Raw genomic sequence first — 20,593 nt, forward strand, 5'->3', positions numbered from 1 at the left:
GACTTTGCCCACGCCTGGAACAAGGCAGAACAGGTGAAAAGCAAGGAGATATCTCACCTTCGCTGGCATAGGAGAGCCTTGAGCAGGCCTGAGACCTACAGAGGACTTTGCTGGGTGAAGGAGCCTTTACGCCAGAGATCAGAGCTGGAGGGACCACAGGTGATGAAACGAGGGAGATCTCCACCTCGGCACCGTCGCCACTAGGGGCTTGATGATTCTTTGTGCCTGCAGGATTATCCCATGAGTGCTAGGATTTTGAAAAGCATCCCTGGCCTCCCTCTACCAGATAGGAGTAGGTACTCTCTGCCCACAGTTCGTGACGATCCGAAGTGTCTCCAGATACTGACAAATGTCTTGGGGACCAAAGTCACACCCAGTTAGGAACCACCGAGTGAAATGAGGCGTCAAGACAGCTTGGATCCGTGCAGAGGTGTGTATGGGTCTAGGTGTTTATGTTCGATGCTAGCGTTTTAACAGCTTTGGAGAGTTTATGTAGTTATCTGCGTTTGGGGATTCTCTTGACATGTGGGGAGATCTGTCCTCCGTGGCCCATGGCAGTCACCAATTGGAGGTGAGGAGTAAGCTGCCCCTTTTCGACAAGGCAGATGCTCTCCAGGTCCTACCCCCGCCCATTCCCCTCATTTGCCCCCACACAGACACCTGGGGGTGTTGGCTTTTGTAACACAGCATTGAATGTTGAACCATCGGAAGCTTATCCCTTGGCACCAGGAGGATGCGGGATCTCTTTGGAACCGGCTTCTGGTCTTAGCTTCACCAATGATCAGCCTTGTGACGTCTCTGTGCCTCAGTTTCCTGATCTGCTGTGTTATTTTAGGGTCTGCAAGCATCTGCAAAGTTACCATCAGCCCTTTCGGGAGGATGGGGAGGAAGGAGGATATACACATTGCTGCTGTGCCCCGTTTTTTGGAAATTGCCCCGGGCTTGTGTTCAGAGGCGTGCAGACTCACAAGACGGGGCCATTTCCTTCCCTTCTCATTTGCACTTTCCGGCCACAGGGACCGGAGCCTCTCTCCATCAGACAGCAATGGCCTCCAGGGATGTCACGCCTCGTTTTCATGAGCTGTGAGTGGAAATGGGGGCTTAGGAGGCTGTCTCCCCAAGGGCTGCTTCACCACATTACTTTTCTTTCTTTTTCCCTCAAGGACATTAACTTCCAGGGGCCAAGGCAGTTAAAGACAGGGCACCCATTACCCTCCCCACACGCAAAAAATCAAACAGGGAGTCAGGAATTCAGCACGTGCAGCCACGGATCTGGCTCCCAGATACCATCTGGGAGGTGCCCACCAGGTTCTTGAGACCTTCTGGGTTCTAAGTAATTTCCTATGTATTATCTCAAGTGGCAGCTCCCAGCCCCCGCTGGACTCAGAGGCAGTGGGAAGTCCTGAGCTAGTCTTACTGGAGCTTCTCTGGCCTTCATTTATTTTCTTAAACCTGGGGTGGGGGAGCTTGTCCTGAGGTCTTTGCACATGCTGTTCCCTCTGCCTCATGTGTTCTCCCCTCCCCCAACCCTTTCTTTACCTGGTGCCTCTTTCTCTTCTGTCAGCTCTCTGTCCAATGGTGAATTCTTTGGGGCAAGTTCCTTCTGATCACATGACTCTGTCCCTTTATCTCATACTCCTCACCTCAAAGCTGCTATCACTGTTGTATGACTTTCTTTAATGATACTTATCTTCCCCAGTAGACTGTGACTTCCTGTCAGGTCAAAGAACATACCTGATTTTGCAGAACATTATATCCTTGGCTCCCAGAATAGTTCTGGAACATATTAGGTGCTCAATAAATATTTGTTAAGTGAATGAGTAAAAAAAATGTTGCTGCGCTAGCATTCTCCAGATACCAGTGGCTTAACCCAGCAGAGGGACATTCCCACCCAGGCATCCTTCACAACCCAGCAGTAAGATCCAGCCTCTGCTCCTATCATCTTGCTCCAAAACAGAGGCCAGTTCAGCCTCTGTCATCTGGAATGTTGCCTGGTCGGGGTGGCCCAAGCGAAGGAAAACAACAAATTGTTCACCAGCAATTTGAGCTTCCACCCAGAAGTGACAGATGTCACTTCCACTCACAGTGCATTGGCTAAAGTAAGTCAGATGCTCTTAACAGACCTCAAAGGGACTGAGAAGTGCCGTTCTCCTGTGTGTGAGCAGAACTACAGGTGTGGCTAAAAACTAGCTCATCTGTGTCACCTGTCACATTTGTGTGACCTGCGGCCATCCGACCTTGGGGAATCAGCTCTGCAAAGTCAGCCTTTCATCCTGGCCACGTGAGCTACCTCTCTGTTGTTCTTAGGAACACGTTACCATTCTTCTCATCATTCCTCCATCTCTCCCTCCCTCCCTTCTGCTAACATTTTCAGAGTCTGCATTTTGGACCAGGCTGGAGGCTGAGCAGTTAGGATCCAAAGATGAGTGAGACATGACCCTGGCCTTCAAGAGGTCTATAGACTAGGATGCATGAGAGTTGTTAATCTTTTATAGTCTAAGTGGCTTTAGAGTGTGAAAAGTGTAATTTTTTAAAAGATTTATTTATTGAGAGAGAGCATGGGGAGAGGTAGAGGGACAGGGAGAGAGAATCTCAAGCAGAGCCCATGCTGAGTGCGGTGCCCCAGGGTGGGACTCGATCTCATGACCCTGAGATCATGACCTGAGCCAAAATCAAGAGTCAGATGCTTAACCGACTAAGCCACCCAGGCACCCCTGGAAAGTGTAATTTTTTTTTTTTAAAGATTTTATTTTTTATTTTACTTATTTGACAGAGATCACAAGTAGGCAGAGAGGCAGGCAGAGAGAGAGGAAGGGAAGCAGACTCCCTGCTGAGCAGAGAGCCCGACGCGGGGCTTGAATCCCAGGACCCCGGGATCATGACCTGAGCCGAAGGCAGAGGCTTAACCCACTGAGCTACCCAGGTGCCCCGAAAGTGTAATTTTTTAATAGATTTTTTTGCTTCTTAGGGTGAGGTTTTATTTTTATTTTTTTTAAGATTTTATTTATTTATTTGACAGACAGAGATCACAAGTAGGCAGAGAGGCAGGCAGAGAGAGAGAGGAGAAAGCAGGCTCCCTGTGGAGCAGGGAGCCCGATGTGGGGCTCGATCCCAGGACCCTGGGATCATGACCTGAGCCGAAGCCAGAGGCTTTAACCCACTGAGCCACCCAGGCACCCCTAGGGTGAGGTTTTTAAAGGAAGGTTCTAGGAAGGATCTGTGGGCATCTGTGGATGTATTCTTGGATTCTGTCATTTTCAAGCCTGAGAAATATGGGTCTGGTGGGCCATTTCCATGGAATCAAACAAATGCGACAAAGTCTGATAGCTTCACCAAGACATGTTATGTGTAAGGCCAAGGGAATACTCCTGAGGGAATCAATACTTAATCTGCCAGTGGGAACTCAGAGAAGGCTTTGCAGGAGAGAGAGTGTCCAGACTGAGTATCGAGGAGGAAGGAGGAAGGGTTCCTGAGCTACTTTGTTGGAAAAGGAAGTATGTTTTGGAGTTGACGGCCAGATTTCTGATGTGTCTTACCATTTCTAAGCCACCTGATGCGAAACAGTCGTGTTATTCTCTGTAAGCCTGAGTTTCCTCCTCTCTAAGATAGGAATGACCAGGTTCCCTGTCCCGAGAGGTTTAGCACCTTGCCCCACCCAAGCTATTCTTACTAGCTCAGGAGGGAAACAGGCTCCAAATAGGGATAGTGGCCTGTGCAGTGGCATAAAGCTAAGACAGGGCTTGGCCTGCTAAGGAAATTGGAATTAGTTCAGTGCGACCAGGGGTAGGGATTACAAACTCTGATGCCTCCAGGGGCCAGGCAAGTAAGATAAATAAATGGAACCTGAGGATAAAGATTGGTGGGGGACCATGGCAGACTGCAGAGCCCTGGGATTACTTGAAAAGCATTTGAATTTAATTGCTTCAAATACATGAGCAGCTGTAATAAATCATGACATCCAGCCAGGTTTGGCTGTTGGACTGCCGGTCACAGCAAGACAGCAGGTGTGTGTGCATGTGCACACGTGTGCTTATAGGAAATGGGAGGTGGAATGGAGACCATGTGGGGATTATAGTAGGGAAACAAGATCCGTGTATACCTATTAAGGAGGGCGCCTGGGTGGCTCAGTCGGTTAAGGATCCAGCTCTTGATCTCAGCTCAGGTCTTGACCTCAGGGTCATGAGTTTGGGCCCCCTGTTGGTTCCATGCTGGCCATGGGGCCTACTTAAAAAATATATATGGAGAGAGAGAGAGAGTGAGCGCACGCACGCGCGCACGCGAGCCTGCGCCAGGGTTGTATGAGGTTGAGATCTGAGTTATAGAAATGAAGATGTGAAGTCTACAAATTCCAGGCTTTCCATTCTAGGTATTACTCCAGCCCGGATTAAAGAAAGCCAAACCAAACAGCCCTTGTGGTTTCTGGAAGAGATTGAAAGGGCTATAAAGTTGGAGAACAGAATAGATTCTACACCTGAATAATCAATTAATGCCTCTTTAATGATTGCAAAGGAGATACGTACAAATTTCAAATCAATCTCAAGAATTAATCAACCCAGGCAGCAGGGTCTCGCATCTCAGTGGGATAAGCCCCCAGGGCGTGGTTTACGGGCAGTCCTGTTTGTCCGTCAGACTGGGAGACGGAGATTCCTGTCTTCCCTCTTCTCACTGGCACTCAGCAGGTTTTTTTTTGTTGTTGTTTGTTTGTTTTTTGTCAAAGACTATGAGCTTAAGGACCAGAAAGAGAAGAAAAGATTGGCAACAGTATGGAGGGCGGAGGGGAGGTCTGTTTCTCATCCTATGAGGCAGAGCTTGTAATAAAGAAGAAAGATCAGGGGGGATAAAATCCAAGACCCGGGCAGCTAGGAAATTCTGGCCAGCAGAATCTCTTCTAAGGGCAAATTACAGATTTCCTGAAATTCCTAACTCCACGGCTGTGGTTTTCTTGTTTCTCAGAAACCACTAATATTTTCTCCATTGTTCATGAAAATGTCGAGTTACGCTAGCAATAAGTTCTCTACCTCCCAGCCTCTGCCGACACATTCCTTTGGGGGGAAGACAGGCTGAAGACACACGAGACAGTTAAGTAATGTTCCAAGGCTTGAGAAAGTGCATTATTATAATTTTACATTTGCTTTTGCCCCCACACTGCAGGATGCCCAGAGGCGAGGCCACGTTCCTTAGGGTCTCAGCGCCTGTTCAGGGGCTGGGAACGTGGCGGGTGTTTGATAAATGCTCGCTGAATAAATGAATTTATTACGTAAGAAATTCACGGTGAGGGTCCAACAAATTTTTTTTGGTTTTTTTTTGAGGTCAGGAAAGGGGATCTTGGATTAGAGCCCTTGTATAAAATGCTTGGGACAGAGGAGTAGTTAGGGGGAAAATACTCAAGCTAACTGTCTGGTCCTTATTCCTGGTTTAATGTCTTAAAAGGTGTGTGAATTTAGGCACCGTACTGAAGACTCTGGTCTCAGTTTCCTCATCTGTAAAACTGATGAGGACAACATTGTCTGCCTCAGGAGGTTGTTGTGAAGATTAGTAAAGTTAGTTAACATTGACTATACGCCACGCACACCATAGAATTCAACCACGATCATTTCGATCATTTCTGGGGATGTTTTCCATAAACATTCAATATGCTTTTGTGTGGCTTTTCCTAACAGATGCTTAAATTTTCACCGAAGTGCCAGGTACTGAGCTCACTTATTTTGTGGGCTTTGTTTCACTTAATCCTCTATGACCATGTTTTTTCTACACTTCAGATATCCCAAATGTCTTCCTACCTCAGGACCTTTGCACAGATGCTTTCTCCTCCAAGAAGTGTTTTCAAAGGGCATGGTTGAAAAGAACGTCCAATCCCACTATCCCTTTCTCATCCCACCCTGCTTTGTTTTCCTTTATGGCGCTTATCATCATCTGAAGTTATTTGTTTGTTGTTGCTGTTCATCTCTGCCCCGAGAATGTAGACTCCATATCCTCTTGTTCCCTGCTGTATCCCTGGGGATGAGATCAGTGCCTGGGACAGTGCAGTACTCCATGAATACTTAATGAATGAAAGTTCTACTCTCTCCATTTTATGTGTGAGGACAGCAAGTCTCAAAGGGTGAAGTGGCCTGACCACCATATATAAGTAGGAGGGATGGGATTAGAATTTACACTCCTGATTTAATATGACTTTGTCACTTAGTATGTTGGAAATTTCTGGCTACTACGGTGATCGCAAGCTGTTGCACACAGCCTTTTTCCATAAGGTGTGATGATCAGCTGCTGGAAAAAAAGAAAGATTTTAAAGACAAAATTAATGAAGTTGGTGGTTGAAAATGTTGACCCTGTTACATCTATACTTGGAATTAGGCAAGCTGGGGGGGTTAAAGGATATGGTCTTCTAGAGGGCAAGTCTGCCCAAGATTTCTGACTCTAAGCCCCAAGTCTGGGGGTCCTCAGGGCTGCTCTCACTTCGGACCAGCTGGCTATAAATTTTGGGCTTCCCGTGACTACCCTCGGGGGTGATAATTCACTAGAATGACTTACAGAACTGAGCAAAGTGTTGTACTTGCTGTTATGTGGTATAGCAAAAAGACAGACATTAGGCCCCCAAAGGAAGAGATGTGTAGGGCAGAATAAGGCAGGGGTGGGAGGGTAGGGGTTCCTAAGGCTAAACTTCTGTTCTCCTCAGAGATGCCTTGTGCTTATGACATCAAGGGCGGCAATATGCTCTAGTATGACCAGTCCAGAAAGCTCACCCAGGCTTTGGTGCCCACGGTTTTTATGAGATTTCATTACTTAGCATGACTGATTGGATTCTTGCCTACGTGGTTGAACTCAGCCTCTGGGCCTGGTCCCTTCCCTGGAGGTCACGCTGGCATCCTATGGCTTAAAGCCTGTAATCACACGGTCGGTCTTTATAATGGCATGGCCAGCCCTCATTCTGGGTCATTTGGTTAACAGAAACTCTCTGGGGGCCCACCATGAGTTACCTCATGATCATAAATGGGCAGGAGAGGTCTACCGTGAATAATAAAGATGCTCCTATCACTTGGGAAACTCCAAGGGTCTAGAGGTTACTCCCCCAGAAGCAAGGACAAAAGTCAGACCTCTCTTTTTGGGGGCCAGGTTCCTTACTCTGCAGCTCGTCTCTCCAACTTTTTGGATTTAGGTTAAACCAGAGGCATTTTTTTGGTTGCCACAACCTGTATTGGGGGTAACACCACTGGAACCTAATGTTTGAGGCCAGGAGACGTTGCTATGTGTTCTGCAGGGCACCAGAAAGCCCTCTGTCTCCACGGGGGAGTTATCTGGCTCTGAAAATCAGTTGTGACGAGGTTGAGAAAGGCTGTGGTCTGTGGTAAACCCAGAAATGAGGCCAGATGTGCATGGACTTCCAAGAACATATACAAGCAGGGAGATGTTACCTCTCCCATGCTGTCTTTTTCCTGCAAACATGAGGACTCTGATGAAGCTTCTGGGCCAAGTGTTAGGTATCTTCCTATATATGTGGTTGTTGGAGTGGGTGTCAGAAGGCACCCAATTCTGTCTGTCCAAACACAGTGGAGGTCAGAGTAACTCACAGGTGTGCGTACCACTGGTGTTTACAGGTCATTTTAGAAGCTATGTGGGCAGGGCATTAAATAGCATTAAATCACATAAAGATGTGAGACACACACACACACACACAGACACATGCAATGGAATATTACCCAGCCTTAAAAAAGAGTGAAATCTTGCCATTTGCAGCGACATGGATGAATCTAGAGGGGATGATGATAAGTAAAACAAGTCAGTCGGAGAAAGACAAAATTTCACTTATATGTGGAATTTAAGAAACAAAACAAAGGAAAAAAGAATAGAGACAAACTAAGAAACAGTCCTTTCACTATAGAGAACACACGGATGGTTCCCAGAGGGGTGGTGATGGGGGGAGATGGGAGACTTAGGTGTTAGGGATTAAGAATACACATATCATGATGGACACTAAATCATGTATAGAATTGTTGAATCACTAATATCGTACAACTGAAACTAACAATACTGTATAGTAATTATACTGGACTTAAATTATAAAAAATATACTAGAATTAAAATTTTTTAAAACTCAGTTGAATCACATAATTAGGAAGGTACTCACATTTTCCTTCTCTTTTGTTCATTTTCCCAAGAACAGTGTCTCAGTTGGGTACTAGCCTGCGTCTCTGTCATTCGCTTACCTCCTCTTTGTCATAAAGAGAGCAAGTGTCGTGGACTTGGACCCTTCTTAAATAAATCTTCATACAATTTTAAAGTGTTTGTTCTTTCTTTTTCTGTTACATTTGTGCTTACCATCTATTTTTTGGCAAATGATACCATTTATGTCAAGTTTCCTTATACATATAATTTTTCCTCAAGGCATGTAAGTTCCAATTTAAATAAACCCTTTATATAAAAGTCACGCAATTTAAAGTGCATATTAAGTAAATGTAGAAACTTCTAGTGCTTGCTCCTACCTGGTCCTTTCCTCCCTCCTGGGCATCGAAGAGGATGGTGTGTTCCATTTTCCTTGCAGTTAGATGGGGTCTTGTCATTAGTCTTGGCCAGGACGGAAGCTGAGGCCAGGGAAAGCCTGTGTGATCTCCCCATCTTTCTGTTACTTAAGCCACAATCAACCAAAAAGCCATACGCCGAAGTCATGCATCCCATTCCAGTGCAGCCTCTCTAGAGGATGGTGGAGAGCAGAGCTTTCCACCAGCCAACACCAGACATGCGGTGTGAACAAGAAACAAGGATTATTTGTGTTCAGGGACTGACTGACACTTCAAGGTAAATTTATCATCATGGCATAACTCGGCCTTCTTTGCAACCCAGAAATTAGTACCAGGAGTAGGATGATTTTATACCCAAACCCCAAAATACGTAACATTGGCTTCACAGTTGGGGGGTGAGGGGCAAGGATACGGCTGTTAGGAGCTACCACAGCCACATGGATATCCTTTCTGAGCAATGGCAAACTTGGGTCACACTGTCCCTTGTGATAACTCGGGGGCAGCCCATGGGCCTGATGAACTGGTTGTTCAGGGAAACAGTTGGAAAATGTGACATAAACAGTGCACGTTAGTTGATAGTGGTTGCACGTGGTTATACATTGCATGAAAGCCATGAGGTGGAGGAAAAAAATGGCCAGTTGGCAGTCAGAAATTTAAAAAAAAATAGAGATTCCAGAAATTGTTTGCATAGAGATAGAACAGGAGGTATATAGGTCCGGCAAAAACAGATAAAGCTTTTATGGCAGCACCCGTACCAAGGCAGTGCTTTCTGTTGAGGAGTTACTGATGAATGAACACCCTCCAGTATCAGGAAGATACTTCTCTACTGTCCGTCATTAGCACCGAGAGTTACAACTGTAGGAACTTCAAGGAGGAAAGCGACCTCAGGGGACTGAATTGACCATCCCTTGATGAATAATGCTAGGGTGAAGTTTAGGATGTTTAGTCGTGAAGAGAGGAGGCAGGTGAAATGGAAAAGAAGTCAGCCCCCCACCCCCACCCCAGACGGTACCAGTGGCAGATTGGGGACAGCCAGGATTATACTGAGAAGGACTCTCAGAACAGGGCAGAGAGGAACTTCTAAGATGGATTTTCACAAGTCAGGTAACAGCATCAAGGTTCTAGAATCCATTCCCCAAGGTAGGGTAGGTGAGTTAGCTGGACGAAAGAAATAAACCAAAGGGGCGCCTTGCACACGTCTCCAGCAGAGCGCATCGATCACATTCTTTGTTATGCTCTCTTGTCGTTTGCTGTCTCTGTTTGCCTGCTGCTCGAGAGCAGGGCTCATGCTGGTCTATCCCTGAGTGCCCAGTGCCCAGCACAGGACCTAACCTGGAACACTGAGACCACATTAAGACTTTCCTGATGAATGGTTAAATGAGAAAAAGTGAATAAAATAATGCAAAAGTTGGGGCTCCTGGGTGGCTCAATCGGTTGGGCAACAACTCTTGATTTCCGCTTGGCTCACGGTCTCAGGGTCATGAGATGGAGCCCCAGGTAATGTCCACGCTCAGCGCAGAGTCTGCTCAAGATTCTCTCTTCTCTGCCCCTCCCCCTGCTTGTGTGCTCGCACGCTCTCGCTCTGTCTCCAATATAAATAAATAAAATCTTTGAGAAAATATAATGTGTAAATTGAGGAAGCAACAGAGTCAAAGACCGAGATCTATATCTTGATTAGCAGGATGAAGAGTTGGGGGAAATAAAACTGGTCAAAACTGACAGTGAGCAACTGGGGAGACGGAGAGGTGTAAATTTCCAGTGAGAAAGTCGATACGTCAGGGCAGGAGGAGTACAGCATAGGGAATCTAGTCAGTGACACTGTGATAACGTTGTGTGGTGACACATCACGATGACCACACTTAGGGTGGGGAGTACAGTGCGATGTATGGACTTGTTGAATCACTCTGGTGTGCACCTGAAACTAATATAACGTTTTGAGGGGCCCCTGGGTGGCGCAGTCAGTTAAGCATCCGACTGCTGATTTCGGGGTTGTGAGATTGAGCCCGGTGTGCGGCTCCACGCTGACCAAGGAGCCTGCTTAGGATTCTCTCTCTCCTCTTCTCTCTGCCCCTCCCCTCACTCACACATGCTCTCTCTCCCTCTCTAAAAAAACAAACAAACAAACAATGTAACATTGTGTGTTGACCATACTTCAGCTACAAAGGAAGGAGAGCAGGAGCTGAGAGACCGGATATAGCGGATGTAGCAAGTCTGAGCAGGATTCTCATTCATTCCTCATTTACTGAGCCATTCATTGAACGTTCGCTGTGCACCTACTAGGGACCACGCCTGTGCCTACACTCTGGAAATAGCCTCATGATGGACAGAGACCTCATAGTTGTCCGCAAGGTGCCCACAGCCCAGATGACTCAAGCACAGGACAGCCAGCTGTTGACCAAGCCAGTCCAGAACACAACATCCTGACTTTCTGCTTCCCGGTGTTTGACTCTGCACTGGGGACCACACCTAGTGACCTGAGAGCCACAGCTAGTCACAAACATTGTGTTTGGTTCACATAGTATTTTAAGAATTGGGAAGTTCTGGACTGACCCCCAGCTTTTCTATCTTCTCTTGAAAATCAGATCTGGCAACACGGGACCCGTGCTCCCTCGTGGCAGAAAACTGGCAGAAGCCGAGTTAGCGGACAGCTGTTTATTTTCAGTCCACTTGCCCATCCCCACCTCCCTCCACCTGGCCAGGTTCACCTGTCTGTGCCTCCCAGTTGGCTCCTGCTGCCGTGCACATGTTGCACACTGTGACCTTGAATTTCCTCAGCCTGACACTAAGACTTCTTCCAGCCTTCCGACAGAGTTGAGAACATCCCATTCCATCCTGTAGGTGGGAGCTGCCAGCAACTCAGTTTTCCTTTCTCATCTGCTCACCCCTCTGTCTGGTCCTCCAGTCCTTACTTCTAAACAGTGATAGGAACGTCCAAGGAGGAATGTGTAGGGGTCCTGTGGTCACATATCCCTCTACCTCTAGAGTAGCAACACTGACTGATGAGAAAGGGCACCATCATTTCGTATTTTTATATCTAATCATTCTGGTCTTCGAGTTCATGCATTACATATGCAAAAATGGTAATATGCTGATATTTCAATGCTTTTAAGCATACGATATTCTTATTAACCCGAGTGCCTTTTTTTTTTCATCCAGAATTAAATGGTTTACTTTATTATTGCTTTATGGTAACAACTCTGCATTTCCATTTTCTATAGGGTGCCTAATTTTAACAGGAGGGCACTCAGAATCAGGAGGGCTGGCTGCACTAATTGCCTTCATTATAGGAGCAGCTAGCATTTCTGGTGTTACAGTGACAGATATTCCCTGGGACTAGAGTAAAAATAAAGCCAGGGCGGGCCGCTCCTCCGATCCTGGGGATCCAGTGTGCCCGTTTTTACCAAAACAGATCTCAGATCTGCAAAACGTAACCTCTTTTCCTCCATGGGGACAGCTGGAGCATTAACAGGGATTGAGGGCTATTTATATCAGTTTGTACATCTAATCCGGTTTGGTGGGTTTTCTGTTTGGGGTTTTTTTTTTTTTTCCCTTTTTTTTTTTCCAGTTTTCAGCAAGATGTGGACTCTATCCCTGTCCAAGGCATTTGGTTCAAATCAGCTGAGACAGAGAGTAATCAAGATTTATGATTCTTATTCTGACTCCCATCACAATCTCTGCAGTTGCTACTCACCAGCTGTACCCCGCCCCCGGCCCCCATCCCGAGTCAGACTGACACTCACTTCACTGTCTTTCCAGCGACTGATTTAATGTCCATCTTGAGAACTGTCAAAACACTTCTGGCATTCCAGATAACAGCTGTGCAGTTTCTGTACCCCCCACCCCCGCCCCGCACAGCCCCAACACCTGCCTCCAGTCACACCCTTCTCCCACCGGTCTTGCCTTCCAAAGGCTGTAGATTGCTGAAGCCTGAGATGTGGAGAACCTTCTAGAAGGGGTGTCAAGCCCACATTATCACCTTGGTCTATTTTTAGCGGAATCAAGGGGTTAAATTAGGATCATTTCACATCACTTGATCTTAGCTGGAAGTGGAAGGTAAATGCAAAGCAGAGAGGGCCAAAGGCCACACAGCCCTTAAGGAAGTGCTGCTCTTATAGGGTCCTGGGAATTACTATATAGACTAAAAACCATTGGCACCCTCTACCGTGTCTCTTCTACTCCAGCTATTGGTCCTAGGGGATGATGTACAGAAGGCTTTTGGATCAGTGCATGGTGTCCGGAAGATGTCCGTAAGTGGAATCGCTCATTATTATCACGGATCATTCATTGGTATTACATCCATCTTCCCTTCAGAGCTGTGACACTAGTCACATGAAGGAAGAGCGCCCTAGAACTATTGTGTTCGCTTTTGTTTATTTTTTAAACAAGCCTTGCTTCACATTGTGCTTCATAGTTGACAGAACCCTGGCACTACTCCTTTAATTAACCTTTGTGTCATTCTAGCCTTAGCCAAATTGACAACACGATCTAGCCTAGGCTGCCATACAAGTGCGCAGCACCCGCATGTTTGGTGGGTCAAGCAAAAGCCAGATCATCTAAGTGATCTGCCTCGAGTTGCAGGAGCAGCTAAGAGCTTGTGTGTAGAATATGACTTATTTTTATGGTACGGAGTCCTCCCTCCAATCTATGAGGCGTAAAGTTAATAATGGGAAGTTTCCAGGTTTTTTTTACTTAATTCCATCCTATTCCCTCCAGACCTTGGAGGCACATGTTGGTGTTCCCTAGATTTGTGGAGAATTATAATTATGTTCCTAAATCATCTATGATGTAGAAGAAGATGCGTTCTTTTTTTTTTTTTTTTTAACAAAAAACGTTAGTTTTCCAACGGGAAAGTGCTCTCACATCACCTGATGTTAAGATAGATCCCAGTTGCAGGTCTGGTAGACTACCAGCTTTCCCTGAGCATCCTGCTGTTGGTCATCATTTCATTCTTAGCCTGGGGCCCACATCTGACATCCAGAATGCTCGTAAGAGGAACCTCCATATTGTTTTCCAGAGTGGCTGCACCAGTGCGCCTTCTCACCAACAGTCCATGAGCGTTCCTTTTTCTCCGCATCCTCACCAACACCTGTTGTTCCTTGGGTTGTTGATTTTAGCCATTCTGGCAGGTGTGAGGTGATACCGCAGTTTTGATTTGCATTTCCCCAGTGATCAGTGATGTTGCGCATCTTTTCATGTGTCTGTGGGCCATCTGGATGTCTTCTTTGGAGAAATGTCTGTTCATGTCTTCTACTCATTTTTTTAATTGGATTATTTGTTTTTTGAGGTGTTTAATTATATCAATGCTTAATATATTCTGGGTAATAACCCTTTATCGGATATGTTATTTGAAAATACCTTCTCCTATTCCATAGGTTGCCTTTTCTTTCTTTTTTATATTATTGTTTCTTTTGCTGTGCAGAAGGTTTTTTGTTGGTTTTTTTTTTTTTTTTTTAAATTTTGATGTAGTCCCAGTAGTTTAGTTTTGCTTTTGTTTCCCTTGTTCCCTTGCCTCGGGAGACGTATCTAGAAAAACATTGCTACAGCCGATGTCAGAGACATCACTGCCTGTGTTCTCTTCTAGGATGTTTATGGTTTCAGGTTGCACATTGGCTGGTGATGTGCTTTTGGTTCTTTAATTGCTAGCTAGCAAAGAGGGGGTGGCAAAGTCAACCATTTGGCAGGAGTTAAAGGCTGAGATTGGCTCCTGCCTCTGTCGCATGGATGGATGTCACATGGTAACTGGGGCAATAACAGACAATTAAGTTCCCCAAGTGACAGAATCCTTAGAAATAACATCCTTTATTGATCGACCTCCCTCATTCCTCCTCACATTGATAACCAGCACCAATTTTTTCATTTCCAAAACCAGTAGATGAGAGCTTAATCGTAAAGCATGCTTTTAGCTACACACAACCAGGAGCTCTGATGCCATTAGCTTACACAATCAGAGCAATGTATTATTGTGCATAACAAGAAGTTGGGAAGGTAGGGTGGCTTTAAGGTTGGACACTTCAGTAGCTCAGGGATGTCTCCAGTGATCTGGTTACTCTTGTCTTTCTCCTCTGCCGCTCTGATCTGTCAACTCCTATGCGGGCTCGTTTTTCTTCACAGTCATGAGAATTACTCAGCAGTATTAAGCATCACATCCAGAATCGACACTGTTTGGAAGAATGAAGATGGGAAAATCAGATATGACATCACTTTCCAGGGCCCCTTTTTATTGGGGAGGAAGCCTTTCTCAGAAGCTCCCCCCGCAAGTGGATTTCTACCCACGTCTGTTCTCCAGTGTTGGGTCACATGTCCACCCCCACAAGACACTGGCGAAAGGAATGGGATCGTCATAATTATTCTGGATGAATCAGATGTGTCTTGGGTCAGATATGGAAAATGGGCACTGCTGCTTAAGGTCTTCAAAGAAAAAGGAGCTACCAGGTCCTTCTGCAAGAAGGCAAAGGGGAGGGTAGCTGTCCTTATGGGTCTTTGAGATGCTAAAGCTTTCGCATGCGTGTAAATGTCTGTGGGCTAAGCCTGTGGTACATGACAGAAGCCTGAGTCGTAAGTCCATGCCCTCCCTCCTTCCAAGAACTTCTGCCTGTAAATATCTACTGCCCAAATCTAACCTAGATCTTTGAAGCAGTAAAAAAAAACAAAAACAAAAACCAAACAAACCAAACCAAAACAAAAACAAAGAAAAAACTTTTAATTTCAAAAGCAAAATCTAAAAGACGGTATGTTTTACTTTTCAAAAGTAGAAGTCAGTCTCTGAGGGTCATCGCTTTGGAGAACAGCCATGCTGTCTAGAAACTGGAGAGCATTCCATCATGAGGAACAGCTGTTGTTCTCACTGGCCAGTGGTTGAAATAGTATCCGTGGAGCTGCTTCCCAGTCAGTCTAACAGCCTGGCATAATACCCCCTCTTCCGAGAAGCCTTCCTTGATTAACCCAGTCTGGGTTCCCGTCTCCATGTTCTTTGTGAACGTTGTCCACTCTGCTGTGTAATTACATAGGTCCCTGTTTCCGTCCTCTTGGCTGACTAGTCTGCGAGCTTCTTTGCAGTTGGGTCTCCGTTTGGTTTCTTCCAGCTGTGGCACAGATCTGGAATGTAGGAAGGTTGCTGTGGGGTTTGTTGATGTGTATTAAGTGAAGGGAAGATAAATAAAAATTAAAATGTAAGTGAATGAGCCATAAAAGGGAGTAGATGAATACTTTACTAGGGCTGCTCCCTCTCCTATGACTTCTAATTGTTAACGTTCTCTGAGCTCGCTACTGCCGTGCTAGGCATTTCATCGCCACAGCCTTACAAAGTAGGCATTCCTTTACGGTGGTGAGGGAGACATGGAGTTTTAGGAGGGATTTAATGCTTGCTAGAGTTGGCATATCTGGAAACACAGGGGCTGGACCTACACTTGGTTATGCCTGACTTCACGTACTTGTAAGGCCGTGGCTGATTGGATCTGGACAGTATAGCATCCTCTTAAGTTTGGTCTGAACGGACCAAATAGGGTTAAAGAGTGAGTACGGGCCCCCCTTAAAAAGGGCGAGAATTACGTAAACAACGTGATTGCCTTGGATGCGAGTGCTTGGTTGTCAAGGAGAGAAGCTTCCCTGTCTGCTGGCTGGGTGCAGCGTGGTTGGCCCGGTGGCTGTGTCAGCCCGAGGACAAGGTTGACTTGGCGGCAGTAGCAGTTTGTTAAAAAGCTCAAGCTGCCCGGAATCTCCACGTGGGCTTCTTCTCCGGGCTTTGGGAAGATATTCACGGCACTGGACAGTTGCTGCTGTGTGCACTGCTTCCATCTCCGGGCACAAGCCTGAGCGGTCCATCTAAGTGCCGGTTTAGACCCAGAAGCCCTGAGCTCTGGGCAGGAGGCAAAGGAGCGGAGTGTATAAGGACTGGGTTTTGGCATGAGACTCCTGGGTTGGAATCTGGAATGCCACCGCTGCTAGCTGTTGTCATTTCATTATGATTCTGCTATTTTTAAAAGATTGTATTTATTTGACACAGAGAATGAGCATAAGCAGGGGGAGAAGCAGGCTCCCCTCCGAACAGGGAGTCTGATGCAAGACTTGATCCCAGGACCCTGAGATCATGACCTGGGCTGAAGGCAGACGCCACCAGGTGCCCCCATTATTATTCTGATCTTGACACCCTTCCTTACGCATTTTGAGAACTTCATCAGGTCCTTCTTTGCTTTAGAAAGCCAGTCTCTTCGACTGAAACCAGGTTTCTGATAGTGTTTGGCGCCCAGAATTGTCCCACGAGGAGATGAGGGAGTCACATGATGCTGTCCCAGCCTGGGGAGACCTGGGGGCAGGACTGGTCTCAGGCGTGTGTGACCTGAGCAGTTGTACTGGCCCCGGGCTTGGCTTCACTTCCTGCTGTCGCCATCTTGAAGTTCTCAGTGGCTTCTGAGCAGGGGTCCCGCATTTTCATTTTGCTCTGGGCCCTGCAGAGTATGTAGCGGCTCCTCCTGCTGGAACCCTGGACCTGTCTCAGCACCGCACCCAGGAGGAGAAGGCTGCTGGCCAGAAGGAGCTGACCAGAGGTAGGCCCTTCTGGTTGGGCGGCCACCATTTCCACACCTGCTGTCAAAAGGAGCGGGTGATCCCCTGGCTTGGTTATTTAGAAACCCAGGTACGTTCTTTCCTACTCTCATGCCTTGGTGCATCATGTCATCTTGGCCAAGAGCGCCTTTCCCTGCTGCATGCCTTCAAGGCCCAACTCTTAGCCCTCCACATCTGCTCTTTGTGAGAGCAAGACCTGTCCCACTGGTGGGCATGTAACATGGTAGCAGGACTCAGGGGACACCTGAGGCTTCCTTTAACGTGAGAACGATTTGCATCTCATCTTTTTGCAGTCCCTGGGTCTGGTGCTGAAGAACTGGGCTGGCTCCAGTCAGCCCCGGGTCACACCCCAGCTCTGCCCCCTCCTCGCTGTGTGATTTGGGAGAGAGTCTCATAAACCTTGATCCCTTAGTCCCCTCATCTGGAAAGAGGAACTAATACTAAAGTTACCTATATCCATAACCAGTTAGAAGGAGCAAACGAATCAATGGAAAAGGAGCAGCCAGAGCCATCCCTGTGGCCCAGAAGGCACCTTCTGTAGATGCTAGAGTGATCCTGCTTTCCCACACTCTAGGACCTGGTTATGTCAGAGGAGTTCAGAATGGTCAGAAATAGTTCACGTCCTCCTCTGGAATCCTGCCACCTGGGCAAACCTGGGCCTGAGCTGTTATCCCTTGAGTCTCGCTTCCCTCAGTCCGTGGAATTCTAGGTATGAGACCCGCCCTCGGCCAGAAGAGGCCAGATGTAGTAGAAGGATTGTAGGCTTTGGTCTGAGCATTGGAATTTCATCTCTTCCGCTTACCAGCCATGTGTGAGATTCCAAGTTGGGAAAATTCTCTAGGTCCCTCCTTTCCTGCTCAAGATTGGGGGTAATGGTGCCTTTTAAAGAGATGCTTCTCCACCAGGGAACGAGTTCCATTAAGCAGGGTTTGCCTGCTTTGTTCATTGCTGCATCCCTCAGACGGTGCTTAGCACACAGCAAATGCAAAATAAATGTTAGGGAAAGGACTGTTGAGAGAATGAAATAATGTGCTCTGTGTAAAGTACCTAGCATGGCAATAGCCCCCTGCACGGCAGACCCCGGAAAGCATTGGCGATGGATATTATTGAGTAACGTGGATGGGAACACTGTGGGTCCAGCCAGTGGGTCCACTCAGAGCAGGACTACCTGTCCTTGCTCCCTGTCCAGACACACTTGTCAGGATTGGGTAGGAGTTCCTGATGCAGCAAGGATGAGCAGAGTTGCTAAAGCAGAGACCCCAAGTACATGGACTGTTGCAGTAGCACTAGGGGAAGGGGATGGCTGCACTCACTTGGCAGCCCCTGGCTAGCAGCAGTGAGGAACAGTTCCAGCCCTTCTGGTAAAGACGAGGATCCTATCTTATTCCTTTTTATCGGAATAAGCTTGGAGTCATGATAAAGCTTCGCTTGCCCAAGGAAGACATTTGCATTCTAGCCAGAGAAGGGCCGGGCACATTGCACAACGGCAAGCTCTGATTATCATTGTATTTATTTTGACTAGGCAAGGATTAGATCCTAATCAAGCAGAGAAGAGCAAATTGGTCCCAAATTAAGAAACCAAAGGGGAAGAAGGATCAGTGAGAAAGCGTGTCAATAAAGGGCTCTGGCCTGCTTCACCAGCGACACAGCCCAGCAGAAAGAATGAGGTATGGCCTTGACCCTGATTTAGATTCTGGCCACAAGTATCCTCATCACACATTGGGAGGAAGGGGCTTAGCTCAGGGGTTGTCTTCACTTCACACTCACTGGAGGGCATATATGAGGTGAGACCGGCTCATTAAGACCCTGAGGAGAGTCTGGGATGTTGAGTGGAAGGAACACAGGCTGTGGACTTGGGCAGGTCTGGATTCTGATGCGTGCTCCGCTCTGGCAAGCTGGACGGCCTCGGCCTCTCTGAGTCTCATTCCCACACCTCTACACAAGATAGAAAGAATGCCGGTGTTCAGTGAAGACCAGAGGACAACACGCTGCATGTGGTCTTGCTTCAGTAACTTTCTCCAGGCCCATCCCCCACAATCTAGAATCCCAGATTCTCTCATCGGATTTCAGCTCTGGGTGATCCCAGGAAGGACAATGGGAGATGCAGTAAATGTTTGAGAGGGTCTCACCATTAGACTTCCTCTTCCCCAGGATCTTTCTGGAGTCCGTGCTGTCTGAGTCTGGCTTCCATAGGCTCTTTGGAGGAGGGCAGAGTTGAGTGAGGGAGAGAGGCCCGTGGGCATTCTATCAGGGCCAAGACTCTGGTCCTCGGGGTGATGTACACAAGGCATCTTCAGCCTGGTCCCCTGCTCCTTACATTTGTCACCAACTGTAGACTCATCCAACACGCATTCATTGAAGCTTCCTTTGTACCAGGGCTTTGCTGGACCCCGAACTCAGGAGGTATGAAGCATGGATCCTGTTCTCATTCCAGGGGCCACATAGACCTTTCCAATAATAGCCCTTGCTTGACCTCTCGATAATACCTTCAAATTACCTCGCTGTCCATCCCGCATGCCTTCCAGGCTGCTCGCTGCCATGGACCCTTGTCCACAAGACATAAGCAAATCCATTTCTTTCTTAATGTGTAATTCCATGAAGATGTTCCATGAAGTGGGAGATGGACTGTGTCAGTAGCATAGGCTCTATAGTTTCAGAATCCAGAAGCCTGGTGTCTCTGTTGGGAAAAACCAATAAAACAGAGCTAGTCTCAGCTTCTTCGCAGATCTCTTTGACCATCTCTGTGCCAGACATTGGTATAATTTGTCACGAAAAATACATAACAAACTCCAAATACCATCTGTAGACATTAGCCATGGTGAAGATTGGGTTTAGGTAGGAACAAGTTCCAGGCGAGTGCATTTCGAGCAGAAGGAAAACTAACAGCGTAAGTGTCATATGGAAAGAGCATTGTCAAGGTGAACATAGAAGGAGCAGTCACGAGGTTGGTCTCTGGCTCTTCTTCCCTCACGGATAGGATACACATCTTCGGTTTTGGGCCTGGACCGCTAGTTCATATCTCCAACCCAGACTCCTCCTCAGTGTTCCATGTTTGTCTACACATGTAGGTACTAAAACTCTTGAAGGACGTATCCTTTCTCGTATGATAAAACCGTGGAGCTGGGGGCCAAGTCAACTTGTCAACTTCCCCACACTGAGCACAGGAACTGGGAGTGCAAGGCACATCTTTTCTCAGGGCCAAATACGAAGGAAGTGAATGCCGGTCAGGTCAAGATGGCAGATGTCCACCATGACGGCAGTGTCCCTAGAGCCTCTCTAGTTCTCAGGAAGGAACTTGACAAGGGATGAACAGGGGCCCACGACCCTCTGCAGGTGGCTGGGGTAAAGCTACAAGGCAGCGGAATCAGGACAGTCATACCAAGTTCACCGCAGCCCCATTAAGGTCACACAAGCTGGTGAAGTCAGGGTACCTCACGTACATCCTCCTGCTGGGATATTTCAGCTCAGGGAGATAAGATAAATGGGACTGAGCAAGGCTGGGGCTGATGGGAGTCCTC

The 20,593-nt window shown here is 47.1% G+C and overlaps 1 protein-coding gene across 1 annotated transcript in view; it reads left to right on the forward strand.

The window, feature by feature from the left end:
- Positions 1-20,593, forward strand: part of HS3ST4 (heparan sulfate-glucosamine 3-sulfotransferase 4) — a 391,771-nt gene that overhangs the window by 292,508 nt on the left and 78,670 nt on the right. The window lies entirely within an intron of this gene.

Source organism: Lutra lutra, chromosome 18 (genome assembly GCF_902655055.1).
Source record: "Lutra lutra chromosome 18, mLutLut1.2, whole genome shotgun sequence".
NCBI classification, from domain to species: domain Eukaryota; kingdom Metazoa; phylum Chordata; class Mammalia; order Carnivora; family Mustelidae; genus Lutra; species Lutra lutra.